Raw genomic sequence first — 14,184 nt, 5'->3', positions numbered from 1 at the left:
CCAAGCTTTCCACACTGGTAACACTTAGGAACTTTCTTAGCCTCAGCTGGGGGTGTGGTTTTTTTAGACAGTTGAGCTTTTTTAACTCCTCCAGCTGTTTGCGAAGTTTCTTGTTTTCTTCCAACAGTTTAGCATCAGCAGGGGATTTCTCTGTATGCCCTGAAGTGGGACTTCGTCTGACCCTCACATAGGCATCAGTCTCCTCTTGCCAAACTCTCTCCATCAGAGCAACATACCCAGGGAGTAGCTTATCCTGGTAGTATGCTCTAATTGTCACGGCAACAGGGTCATTATTCAGGGTCCCTCTTTTCAGTTGGCGAATTCTCAGAGAATCCATTTCATCATCTGTAATGGCACCAGGGCTCCTAGCAGTCTCAGGCCTTGTTCTAGCTACACAAGATAAACAAACAAATCTTCATTCTCTTTCTGGAAGGTAGAGTGGAAGCGATGAAGCATCTCTGTAGCACTCTCTACAGGGCCAAATGTCACCTCCAGGACTTCAATCAGATCACCTGAAGTAGCATCAGGGTGACCAATCATATAGGATTTAACAACATCCACGGCAAGACTGCAGAGACTCTCAAGGATCTTCCTTTTCATAGTTGTCTCGGGGCCAGTCCAATATCTCACGGACACAACAGTGGACTCTCTCCAACTCTCAAAGGACTCTGTGGGTACAGGATCTGTGCCGGAAAACACTTTAAGTCTCTTAAAATTACCATTCCAGGCCAGCTGTGCCAGTTGGTCAGTCAGTTGTTCCAGCGCGCTCACAATCTCTGGGGTATCCAGCCGGCCACCAGAGCTATGCCGACTCCCCTTGGAGACCACACTCTCACAGGATGGACATCTCTTTATTTGACTCTTTTCAGCTAACGAATCAAACAATGTCTTTTTCAGCAGCACACTCTCCTATGCCTTCACTTCATACTGGGTAGGAAGGGCATCACCCTGGGTTGTTAACTAGTGATTGGCGAATTTATTCGCCAGGCGCGAATTTGTGGCGAATTTGCGCGATTCGCCGCCAGCGAATAAATTCACAAAACGCCCGTGAAAATTTGCGGTGAAAAATCGCGGGCGTCAAAAAAAGTTTTTTTTGAAAAAACGGACGCCACTGCCAAAAACGGGCGCCGGCGTAAAAAAAACTTTTTCGTCGTTTCGGCGAAGCGAAACGGCGCAAATTCGCCCATCACTATTGTTAACTCATCAGGCAGAACAATCTTCACTCTCAGCATCAATATCAGGGGGAACCCGGTCACGATCCATCTTTCTGTCTATAAGAACATTCATCAGGACCCCTGCAGAATCTTGCCGTGACGCAGCCATCCTTGGGCAGTAAAAAATCTGTTCCCATTGAGAATTTGGTAAATAAATTCTTCTTTCACTCTGGGCACCATGGGCCCCACAGCAGCGACCCAATGCAGTACACCACTGAACAGTGTGTGGAGTTTCAAAGGCAGACATATTTTCATCAAACATATCCAGCTTCCCAGTCGACATTTCAGCAGTACCTCCAAATATAACACTAATTTGGTTACTATCTCTTTAAATAGCAACTTACCCTTGACAATCCAGGGGCCCTGAGTCCCTTTTGCATATGAAAAGTACTGGAAACTGGGATTTACAGCGCAGTGCCTCCACCTAGTGAACCCTGAGGAAAACACTTCAGAGGGGTTCCACTGCGCATCCCCAGTGCTCCCCATAGAGTGGCTGGGCAGCATGCCACCCCAAATAATCTGCCATCCTAGGCCCAGGCTTTTGTTGCATCGCCACAAATCCGGGCCTGTCCGAATGCATGCTTTAGTGAATAATACTTGACTTCTTCTTCTTTATTAAATAAAGGGGGGGGGGACTTTTTGGCAGACGCAAGTACTAAAGTTTTGTGCAGCTGCTGTGAAAGAGTTGGCTATACTTTTTATTTTTCCATTATCCGCTGAAATCATGGCATAGCGGTACGCTGTATACTTACCACCAAATTAAACAGATTCCTTTGAGATAGAAATGGAGAGAGCGTAAATAAATGGACTTTAAAAAAAAATCAATACACAGCAATGTTTGTTGGTTCAGACAATGTCCTATTACTTGACTATGCAGCTAAAATATCATTGGAGTCTGCTGCTTCTTCAATTACAGCAATGCGCTTGACTTCTCTGAGAAAAATCCTATCATGCAACCTAAAGAATATTTGTACCATGTGTTTTTTTCTAGAAATTATTTCTATTGGATTTTTAAAATATATTTATTTCAGAAGATAAATGTATTATTAAGCCTTTTCCTGCTGAGTCTCTTTGATCTGGGCCTGGCACATACAGAAGTAAAGCAGAAATGTAGAATCTATTGCTCTACCAAAGAACAAACAAATCATTGCAATAATATTGTAATATGATACGAATTTTGCCTTTTTTAAAGCACAATTTGTTGCCTAAAGGCAAAGAGAGTCAAGGTGACTTTCCTAAGAGATGCAAGATGTAAACCTAGAACATATTATTATTCCAGAAGGCACCATTTATTTGATGAGCATAGGGCTAATATGTAGGGATGTAGCGAACTGCCGATTTGGTGTTCGCGAACGCCGTTCGCGAACACCGGCAAAAAATGCGAACGTTCGCGGACAGTTCGCGAACTTCGAACACCCACTAAAATCGTTCGATTCGAACGATCGAAGGATTTTAAGCGTTCAATCGAAGGATTTTCATTCGAATCGATCGATCGAAGCCATTCGATCGAATGCTTTTCATTCGATCGAATGCTTACAATCGTTCGAACGAATGGAAATCGTTCGATTTTTAGCGGTCGAAGGAATTCGAATGGTCGAATGGTCGAACGACTTGTATTCGAATCGAACGCGAACTCAAAATGCGAACGTTCCCAAACGTTCACGAACATTCGGCGGACGCGAACGGTCGAAGTTCGCGCGAACTAGTTCGCGGGCGAACAGTTCGCTACATCCCTACTAATATGTTGCTTTATGGCAGCTTTTACACTGCTAGGACATGAGATGCTTTCCATGGGAGCCAGGAATACCCCACATCCCTAAATATAATTTTACAGGTTACAAATCTGTTGCATGCAACAGCCATATTATAGATCTGTCTGGACAGATTTCAGCTGGAGGCAGGCCCGGATTTGTAACAAGGCCACAAGGGCCTGGGCAGAGGCGGCACAAGCTGTTCGGGCACCCTAGGCTGGCAAACTCTCAGCCCCCGCTAAATTGAGTTGCAAAAAGACAAAGTCCATCAAGTTTAATCCCTAGAAATGAAATCCCAGCATCCATACACACACACACCCCTCCCTACCTTCACATAAATTCTATATACCCATATCTATACTAACTATAGAGTTTAGTATCACAATAGCCTTTGATATTATGTCTGTCCAAGAAATCATCCAAGTCCCTCTTATAGTCATTAACTGAATCAGCATCACAACATCACCCGGCAGTGCATTCCACAACCTCACTGTCCTGACTGTGAAGAACCCCCTACGTTGCTTCAAATGAAAGTTCTTTTCTTCTAGTCTAAAGGGGAGGCCTCTGGTACGGTGATCCACTTTATGGGTAAAAAGGTCCCCTGCCATTTGTCTATAATGTCCTCTAATGTACTTGTAAAGTGTAATCATGTCAAGCGCCTTTTTTTAAAGAGAAAACAACCCCAACCTTGACAGTCTCCCCTCATAATTTAAGTCTTTCCTCCCTCTAACCAGTTCAGTTGCACTTAGTCTCTGCACTCTCTGCAGCTCATTTATATCCCTCTTAAGGACTGGAGTCCAAAACTGCACTGCATACTCCAGATGAGGCCTCACCAGGGACCTATAAAGAGGCAGAATTATGTTTTCATCCCTTGAATTAATGTCCCTTTTTATGCAAGACAGAACTTTATTTGCTTTAGTAGCCACAGAATGACACTGCCCAGAATTAGACAATGTGTTATCTACAAAAACCCCAAGATCCTTCTCATTTAAGGAAACTCCCAACACACTGCCATTTAGTGTATAACTTGCATTTATATTATTTTTTTCAAAGTCCATAACCTGCATTTATCAACATTGAACCTCATTTTCCAGTTTGCTGCCCAGTTTTCCAGTTTAGACAAATCACTCTGCAAAGTGGCAGCATCCTGCATGGAACCTATAGTTCTGCACAATTTAGTATCATCTGCAAAAATAGAAACAGTACTTTCAATGCCCACCTCCAGGTCATTAATAAACAAGTTGAAAAGCAAAGGACCAAGTACAGAGCCCTGCGGTACTCCACTAACAACATTGCTCATGCACGTGCTCGATTGGGTGTGCACACATTGCCGACCCGCGCTTGACAGTCCATCAGTACACTTACAAATGCAAGCACAGATAAAAAAGTACCCAACTCCATGCCTGAATAGAAGCCATTCATAAAGGTGTCCAAATATTCTTCTCGCACTTCCATATACTTGCCAATGCACCTGCCCAGTTTGCTCTGTGTGCAAGTGCATTGAAAATAATGTCCTGGTGAGAACTGGACCCAGAAACACCTGCAGGCTAATTGATTATGGTTCTCTGTCATAGTTCTCTTATCAGAGAGAACAAGCAACACAAAACCCCATCACTGTGCAGGGACCATGTAACTGCAGTACAGGTATGGGACCTGTTATAAAGAATGTTCGGGCCCTGGGGTTTTACTGAAATCAGATCTTTCCATAATTTCGACTTTTTATACATTAAAACTACTAGAAAATCATGTAAACAATAAATAAGCCCAATAGACTGGTTTTTCTTCCAATAAGGATTAGTTATATCTTATTTGGGATCAAGCATAAGGTTCTGTTTTATTATTACAGAGAAAATTGTAATCATTTTTAAAAAATAGGATTATTTGGATAAAATGGAGACTATAGGAAACGGCCTTTCCATAATTCTGAGTTTTCTGGATGAAGCATTTCCAGATAATGGATCCCATACCTGTACTATGTCCTATAAGTAGTGTATTTTTTATAACTCCTACAAAAAATACTTTTTTTTCCATTTTATAAACAGAAAGTAAAAAATATACACATATTCCCTTTTCAGAATACGAAACATTTATTCTAGACATTTAGGGTGTTATTTATCGAAGTCTGAATTTATCTCAATATTTTCTGCTACAAACCCAAATGAAATCGGGTTTTTTACAAGTATTTATTATTACATTTTCCAAAAAATTTGCTTTGCAAATTTGCTTGGGTTTTAAGAAATTCAGAATAATTTGTGATTTTTTAAAAGTCTGATTTTGAAGGGTTTTTTTTTTTGGTCGAATAGGTCCGTTTTTGATCGAATGGGTCCGTATTCAAATTGTACCAATCGAAGGAATAGCGCATTCGATCTAATTCGATTCAAATTTTTCCCAAAAAAACTTAGACTAAAACTTAGACTAAAACAGCAACAGGTTTTAGATGGCAAAAGGTCGAAGTCAAATTTTTTAAGGAGACAGTACATAATAAATTTTGATATTAGAATTTTCGATTTTTTTTTTCAAATTTGAATCGAATTTAGTCGAGAATTAGTCGAATATTTTTCATTTGAAAATTCACCTCGACCTTTGATAAATCTACCCCTTAGTATCTGTTTTATAGTGTTCAAGCTTAGGTTTTTAAGTGTCTCGTCTTATGATTAGATAGAAAGCAGATTCACGAAGGAAGCATCTGGCATGGGGTATTCAAGAACATAATCTCCTAACCTTATAAGGGATAGCTGTAATCTTTTTACATGCTTCATTAAAATGTCAATGTGCCATGTCGTGTGTGGTCCCAAACTCCCATATAATCTTCTCCCGGTGCCAAGAAGAGCAGATGAAGTAGCAAGAGGAGATAGTTACCAGACGAGTCCCACACACAGGAGAGTTAAATGGATGACAAACCTGCTGCGGCTGACTTGCTATTTCTGTATGGAATTGTTTTGATCTGATTAAAAACAATATTGAGAGCAAAACATTGTATGGCTTTCTAGAGATTTACAGAACTGCCTCATTTCCTTAAATTCAGAGCAACTTAAAAAATGTAAAGGCAATTAGAAATACTGACCCAAAGAGCATGCAATCTACAAGGATCAAGTTTGCTTTTACATGAATTATATGAAGGAAAATACAATGCCAATAGAGGGTGTTTAGCAAATTGACCATACAAGTTCACTAGTGAAGGGCGAATTTGCGCCGTATCGCTTCGCCGAAAAATTCGTGAGAAATTCGCAAAACTGTGAAAAATTCGCGAAACAGCGCCGGCGTATCGTTTCTGACGCCGGCGCCCGTTTTTGATGCCAGCGCCCATTTTTTTGACGCCGGCAGCCGTTTTTTAATTTTTTTCGGGCGAATTTTCGTGGGCGTTTTGCGAATTTATTCGCTGGCGGCGAATCGCGCTAATTCACCATGAATTTGCGCCTGGCGAAGAAATTCGCCCATCACTTAAGTTCACCATACATACAACAATATTGTCAGTACAGGTATGGGACCTGTTATTCAGAATGCTCTGGACCTGGGGCTTTCCAGAATTAGGAACTTAATTCTACTAGAAAATCAAGTAAACATTTAAATAAACCCAATCGGCTGATTTCGCTTCCAATAAGGATTAATTATATCTTAGTTGGGATCAAGTACAAGTGACTGTTTTATTATTACAGAGAAAAAGGAAATCATTATAAAAAAAATTGTATTCTATGGATAAAGTGGAGTCTATCTGACACGGCCTTTCCATAATTCTGAGCTTTGTGGATAACTAGTTTCCGGATAACGGATCCAACTCCTGTGCACTCAACAGTTGCATCAGTTTTACCATGATTACATTTGTGCCTGTGTTGGTTAATTATCCATTTTGACATCACGGCCCCATAACCATTGTATATCTTTGTGTCACCTCCATTTTTGACAGTTAGTCCTCTTATCCAGTCATTGAGTCAGTGGGGCTCATTTATCAACACTAGGCAAATTTGCCCATGGGCAGTTACCTATAGCAACCTATCAGTGATTAGCTTTTTGAAGCCAGCTGCAAGTAAAACAATGAATGCAGCAATTTGATTGGTTGCCATGGGTTACTGCCCATGGCCAAATTTGCCCAGTGCTGATTAATGACCCCCGGTGAGTCAGTCCAGATCAACAGTCAAACAGGTGGTTCAATGGCATTTGGATTTGGATGACCAAATCAGACAGTAAGAAAACCGTTGTTCTGAAATTATTGTCTCGTCCATTGGTTAGAGTACAAATCAAGGCATGTTAGACCTCTAATAGAGGGGGACATATCTACATTAAAGGGGTGGTTCACCTTTAAGTTAATTTTTAGCATGTTATAGAATGGCCAATTCTAAGCAACTCTTCAATTGATCTTCATTATTTATTTTTTATAGTTCTTTCCAGCTTTCAAATGGGGGTCACTGACCCCATCTTAAACAAACAAATGCTCTGTAAAACTACAAATGTATTGTTATTGCTACTTTGTATTACTCATCTTTCTATTCAGGCCTTTCCTATTCATATTCCAGTCTCTTATTCAAATCAATGCATGGTTGCTAGGGTAATTTGAACACTAACTACCAGATTGCTGAAATTGCAAACTGGAGAGCTGCTGGATAAAAAGCTAAATAACTCAAAAACCACAACTAAAACAAAACTAAAACCAATTGCAAATTGTCTCAGAATATCACTCTCTACATCATACTAAAAGTTAACTCAAAGGTGACCAGACCCTTTAAGCAGGGAATAACATCTGCATTATTACATATAGTTACATATTTATTTGGGTAGAAAAAAAGACCATCCAGTTCTAATCTGCATTGTGGTTGGCAGTGCATGGTGCATCTTACTGTTCCAGTCATTGTTGTCCTTTTCTTGAACAATCAGGAAAATAGGAAGGACTTTTATTGATTTTCTTGAGCCTGAAAAAGTTGGACCAGTGTTCCAATGAAATGAAATGCCATTGAGGGCTGCACACCAACCCTTATATTCAGTGAAACAACGTAGTGAAACTACAACTCAACAGAGCACAGAGTATTGGCCTTATACCTAGTTCATGGATGGGACCACCACCTAGGACCTCTGAGCCTTCTATTTCTAAACCTGGTTGTAAGTGGAATTTTACATTTATATAGATAAAAGTTGAAATTCTACACAAAACGGGCTTGTTCCCCTTCTTATTCATATTTTTGTAGAGGACTGATCTACAAGGAGGGTGGATCTAAGGGTACATTTTTTCGGTAAAACTCTCAAATTCGAATTGCGAGTTATCCAAACTCGATTCGAGTTTTGGATTTGAATTTCAAGATTTATCAAACTCTGGCCCTAAGAACTCGAATTTGACTATTCCCCACCTAAAACCTGTCAATTACTGTATACGTCAATGAGAGAGATCCTGTGATTTGGTTATGTTTGCAGCCTTCCTGACAGTTTTTTAAATTCAAATCGAGTTTTTGGGTCATTTAAATTATTTTGAGTTTTACCAATTTTATTAATAAATTTAGACTAGTCGAATTTCAAATTTCTGGGAGTTTAGGGGAATTTAAAATAACTCCCATGAATTCTAAATTCGACCCTTGATAAATGTGCCTCCCCATGTGGGAGAGATAATTCCTTTTATCTGGACTGTTTTTTTGATTTGGATTGATTGGTGATTGATTTGGTTTATAGTTGAAAGAGCCCTTGGGTAATGATTGTTGTTTTTATTTTTATTTGTTCATTATTGTTTTTTATAATTTATTCATATAGAAATAATAGTTATATCCATTTGCAACCCTTGGTTTCTACAACAGCAAGGCAGCCAGAAAAAAGTGGCCTCTTATACACTTTCCAACTGTTCAGGAAGGGCCTATCAGATGGAGAGTCTACCCAGTTGGTCAATGTATGGCCACCATTAGGGAAAAAAGGCAGACTTTACAGCAGTTGGGAGATTTTGTGATCCAGCTGTCTGGATGGGCAGTTACCGGGTTTTCCTCTCTATGCATTACCATTATACTGTACCTTTAACATTTAACAACCCTGCTAATTTGTACCAATAAAGTGTGAAATATAATGAGATTAGAAATAAACCAGTGCTCACTTCATTTGAAAAGCTCATTTGCAATCTGCAAATCATGGCTTTATGGTTTGCTTTTGTTATTTCATTTTCTAAAGCCCCAAACCACAATCATTGTTGTAATAGGAGCCCAGAACAGATACAATTGCCTATTCTTAGTTTTTATGTTCTTGACATTATTCAGCAAACTACACTATGAAACTTGAGTGTTTAAACTAATCATAATAGGTATTTCTAATCCATTCACAGTGGTTGGAAAGTTTTCTGGTGATGTTATGAAGACATAACTCCCGGCAAAATAATTTGCATTTGTTTTATTTCTCGGGAGGAAAACAACAAATATTTTGGATGAATTCAAACACTGCTTTTGCTGTCAAAGAGATGAAATTCCAATTAACTGTGAGCACATCGGTTGTAGGTTAATAGAGAGGAAAATGCCAAAAGTTAGGCACCCCCAAGTAGTGATTCGTCAGGCACAAATTCATGGCGAATTCCTGTGTTTCGCCGTGGGCAAATAAATACGCAAATCTCACGTGAAAATTCGCTGGTGAAAATTCACCTGCGGCAATTTCCGATTTTCATGATTTTTTTCGCGAAAACATTTAAAATGCTCGATTTTTCAGTGAAAAGGTTTGAATTGCTCGATTTTGCATGAAAACGTCCGTATTTCACAAATTCTTCGTGAAAACGGCCAAATTTCATAAATTTTTCGTGAAAATAGCCGAATTTCACAAATTTTTCATGAAAACGCCCGAATTTCGCAAATTTTTCATGTAAACAGCCAAATTTCACGTGAACTTTCCTTTTTCAAGATTTTTTGTGAATTCTTCGCCGTTTCGCTAATTTGGCGGGAAATTCATGAATCTTTCGGCGAAACGGGAGAGATTCGCCCATCACTACCCCCAAGTGATTACATGTACTTACCTGACACCCCAGGAGAAAACTGCACTGGTCCAGGGATATTCCAGTGAGCACCACGGAGCGATCATCTTCCTGCTTCTTCTTTCTTCAAATTTCACGGGGCAAACGGATGTGCAGTAGCCGCGAGGAGAAAAAAAAATACAAATTTCAAATTTTTGCTAATTTTTCAGTGAAAGTGAAACGGGACAGATACACTCATTACTATAAATAATATCTGAACTTTCAAATGTAAAAATAAAACCATTTTTCTTTCTACAGATATACAAAGGAAACCATGTCAGCCTGTCTGAGCTTGCAGGAAACATTTTCCTACCCCCTTAGGTTCACAGAGTGAACCAGCCCCTCCCTCACCTTGTTCCATGGTGAAATGATGGATTCTGGTATTTAAAAATTCCTTCAGCTTACCAGAAAATCTGTGCACCACTAACAATGGAAAACACAGGGACCTCAAATCCCGGGATCTATTACTTTGATATGAAACACTGTGAGCCTTAATATGGTTAGGAAATGGTTCATCATGGCTTCCTTTCAGTCTGTAGAATTAGATATCGAGTTTATTTTTGGCAGTTCAGATAGTGTTTTTGCACCATTTCGCTATATCCCTAAATGAATAATCTCTAAAAGGAGAGTATATTTTTTCTTTTTCACTATTTTAGTTTGACATAGATTTTGCTTAACTTAAAGGACTAGATCAGAGCGGCTAGTGTCCTAGCATTAACCTGTGATTGTTGAGTTTATATTAAAATACTTTTAATATTATTCTATCTATAGTCTACACACACACACACACATATATATCAACAGTACTTTTGTCAAGCCGCCTATTGAGAAGCAAGTACTCATCATCTCACAAAATATTTTTATTGTCATAAAGGAGAAACTTACGTGGGTAATCAATTGTAAGAATAGTTTAGAAACAACTTTTTACCCCATGGCCAGATGTATTCATAACACCATTCATCTTCCTTTGTCTTCAGTTGTAGGTAATATCACTTCATAACAATTATGGGCCTATTTATTAAACCTCTATCTTTTAGGTTGAGTTTTTAAAGGGGAAAAAAACTAACATTTTTAGAGGAAACAAAAAACTCAAATTTTTCAAGATTTAGTATGCTCTGAAGCTGCTAAAAATCCAAATCCAAAAATACTCCAGCTAAAACCTGTTGAAATCATGTAGATATCAATGGCAGATGGTCGTTTTAACAGCTGTAATATGTTTTTTACTTTCGGCTGTTTTCTTTGGTTTTCATTCGATAAATCTGGATCTTTATACCTTAAGTCTACTAGAAAATCCTGTAAACATTAAATAAACCCAATAGACTGGTTTTACTTCCAATAAGGATTAATCATATCTTAATTGGGATCAAGCACAAGCTACTGTTTTATAATGAAAAAAAAAGAAAATAGTTTTTTAAATTTTGGATTATTTGGAAAAAATGAAGTCTATGGGAGACGGCCTTTCTGTAGTTCAGAACTTTCTGGATAATGGATTTCCAGATAATGGATCCCATACCTAGACTGATTCATAATTTTGTGCCTTGGATCCTATTAATAAATAAGCTGTTTGTTACTGTGCTTTCCATGTTTATTTCAGTGTAACTGTTTATGGGCAGAAGGCTGAAAAGATTCCTGGCATTCCTAAAACTGTTTGTGGTGCAATTACAGTTTACACAACTGTGCTCAGTGGCTGCTCATAATTAGTGCTTGGGTGAGTAAATATCTCAGATGTGGAGCACATGTGGAGAAAATTTAAAGTTTAAGACCTTCAGTTAAAGAAAAACTTATCTTTAACAATGGACTTAACTTGAAATAAGATGTTCCTTGTGCAAACAGCTCACTGAACTTCATAGAGACAGAACCCCTGTGTCTTTCAAGACTTATTCCTTATAGGTCCATTTCTTTATGATCTTGCTCATCCTTCTCCCTGGTGTAAGAGACTTTCCATCTGCTTAGTGATTTTTAAAATTCTATTGGGAAAGTCACCAGAAAGGGAGCAAAGTATCCATTAGCTTGACTATGAAGATTTTCATTCATCCAGGTCATGATATATCTAATATAAGTAATTCTAAAACAACTGGACTTGCTGAGTAATCATTGAAGACGTTCCACTACTCATCCGAGCAGCTTCTTCAGTTCAACCGACTGGTATGGGAAGTCCTTGGTATATGAACTCTTCCACTAATCCAATCATAATGGCACATTGTAACTCTTCAGAGAGGTGACATCAGAAACTGCTTGATTCTGTATAGTTACTGTGATTACCCAATGTGTCATGCAACTCCTAGAAACAGGTGTTACTTGTGAAAGTTGCATGAATGGATGTGTGATGTGGTCTGAAACTGCCGGGATACAGATGTTAGAACAGCATTGTAGGTAGCAGACAGGTTGGTGTCGAAGGCCCCTGCCTCTGTTCAAGGATGGTTTCTCCACCTTGACATGAATCACCCCTTTCACACCCCTTTCAAACCAGTGGTCTTCTTTATCCAAGATTTGGACATTGCTATCTTCAAAGGAGTGTCTCTTGTCTTTTAGGTGTAGGAAGACCGCTGAGTCTTGCCCTGTAGAGTTCGCCATCCTATGCTGAACCATTTGCTCGGTGAGCAGTTGTTTTGACTCCCCAATGTTTAGATCAGTGCACTCCTCACTACACTGGACTCCGAATACCACATTGTTTTGTTTTTCTTTAGGATTTGGATCCTTTGGGTGTACCAGTTTTTGCCTCAGTGTGTTGCTATTTTTGAAAAACACAGGGACGTGGTGCTTGTTGAAAAGCCTCCTGAGTTTCTCCAACACTCCAGCTACATATGGGATGACAATGTTTAGCCTACTATGTGTCTCCGGGTGGTTATTTCTTTTGGTGTTCCTGAAAATTCTAGAGGAGCAGTTACAGGTTTTATTAGAAATCATACAACAAGAACTCACCATGTGAGTTATTCTCTGCCCGATTTGGACACCGAAGCAGTATGGCAAATCTTTCTCATCTTAGTAAGTAGATTTTCAAACCCCAGCTGCTATTATCTGGCTGATATCCAACCAGACACTGGTAAGGCAGACCAATGTTGTGGCCCCTCTACAAGGTCTAATAAGATGGTCAGGTGGGACCAAATCCCATTATCAGCATGTGTATAGCTACTGTGTGATCTGCCCATAGCTCTGCTTTTACAGGAGGTGTGCAGAAATATGGCATGCCTGAAAAAAAAAGAAAAAAATCACTGTCTAAATTGAGGCACAGTACCAGATTCCACTTCCTCTAAGCTCTCAGCTGCACCTGTTTTATGGTGTGAAAATTCAGCAATTTTCCAAAAATGTGCACATTTTGAAAACATATTTCCAGAACAAAATGAAGTCATTCTGTAGCCTCTAAAATCAGATTATCTATTTTTTATATTTTCAATGTCATGATACATTTAGCTGTTTGAGAAGCTCTTAATTCTCTCTGACTTCTTCCATTAACTCTCGGCTTGACTTCTTCCATTAATTCTCGACTTTTCCATTGTATCCCATTACTCAACATCTCTCCTGATAGAATACAGATCTATTACAGAGTTAACCATATTAGAGCCCTGTCTTCCCACACAAAGAACACAACCTCAATAAATAATGGCATTTTGGTACCGTGTTAATGAACTGGAAAAGAATTTATGATAACACTGACAATGTATTCCTTTTCATCTTCTTCTTGATCCTTCCAGAAATTGAGCAAGTTTTGTATATATTTATATTAAATGTTACTTGACACATTTTGGCTGTGTCACTGGTGGAAACAAGACCTACATGTTAGCTGAATAGATATACCATGGCTATGGAACAAGCTAAAAGACGTTTTTTTTTTTTATTAAGCAGGGGATTGAACGATTTAATCTGAGTAACATACAAAAAATGTGAATTCTTACAAAGACATAGGGGCAGATTTACAAAGCTCGAGTGAAGGATTCGAATTAAAAAAACTTCGAATTTCGAAGTGTTTTTTGGGCTACTTCGACCATCGAATGCGCTACTTCGACCTTCAACTACTACTTTGATTTCGAATCGAACGATTCGAACTAAAAATCGTTCGACTATTCGACCATTCGATAATCGAAGTACTGTCTCTTTAAGAAAAACTTCGACCCCCTACTTCGGCAGCTAAAAGCTACCGAAGTCAATGTTAGCCTATGGGGAAGGTCCCCATAGGCTTGCCTGCGTTTTTTTGATCGAAGGATATTCCTTCGATCGTTGGATTAAAATCCTTCGAATCGTTCGATTCGAAGGATTTAATCGT

The 14,184-nt window shown here is 39.0% G+C and overlaps 1 protein-coding gene across 1 annotated transcript in view; it reads left to right on the top strand.

Moving 5' to 3' along the window:
• pdgfd.S (platelet derived growth factor D S homeolog) overlaps window positions 1-14,184 on the top strand; it is a 131,725-nt gene that overhangs the window by 76,395 nt on the left and 41,146 nt on the right. The window lies entirely within an intron of this gene.

The sequence above is a fragment of the Xenopus laevis genome, chromosome 2S (genome assembly GCF_017654675.1).
Source record: "Xenopus laevis strain J_2021 chromosome 2S, Xenopus_laevis_v10.1, whole genome shotgun sequence".
NCBI classification, from domain to species: domain Eukaryota; kingdom Metazoa; phylum Chordata; class Amphibia; order Anura; family Pipidae; genus Xenopus; species Xenopus laevis.
Note: the sequence above shows the minus strand (reverse complement) of the source record. Positions and strands in the feature narration are given on the sequence as shown.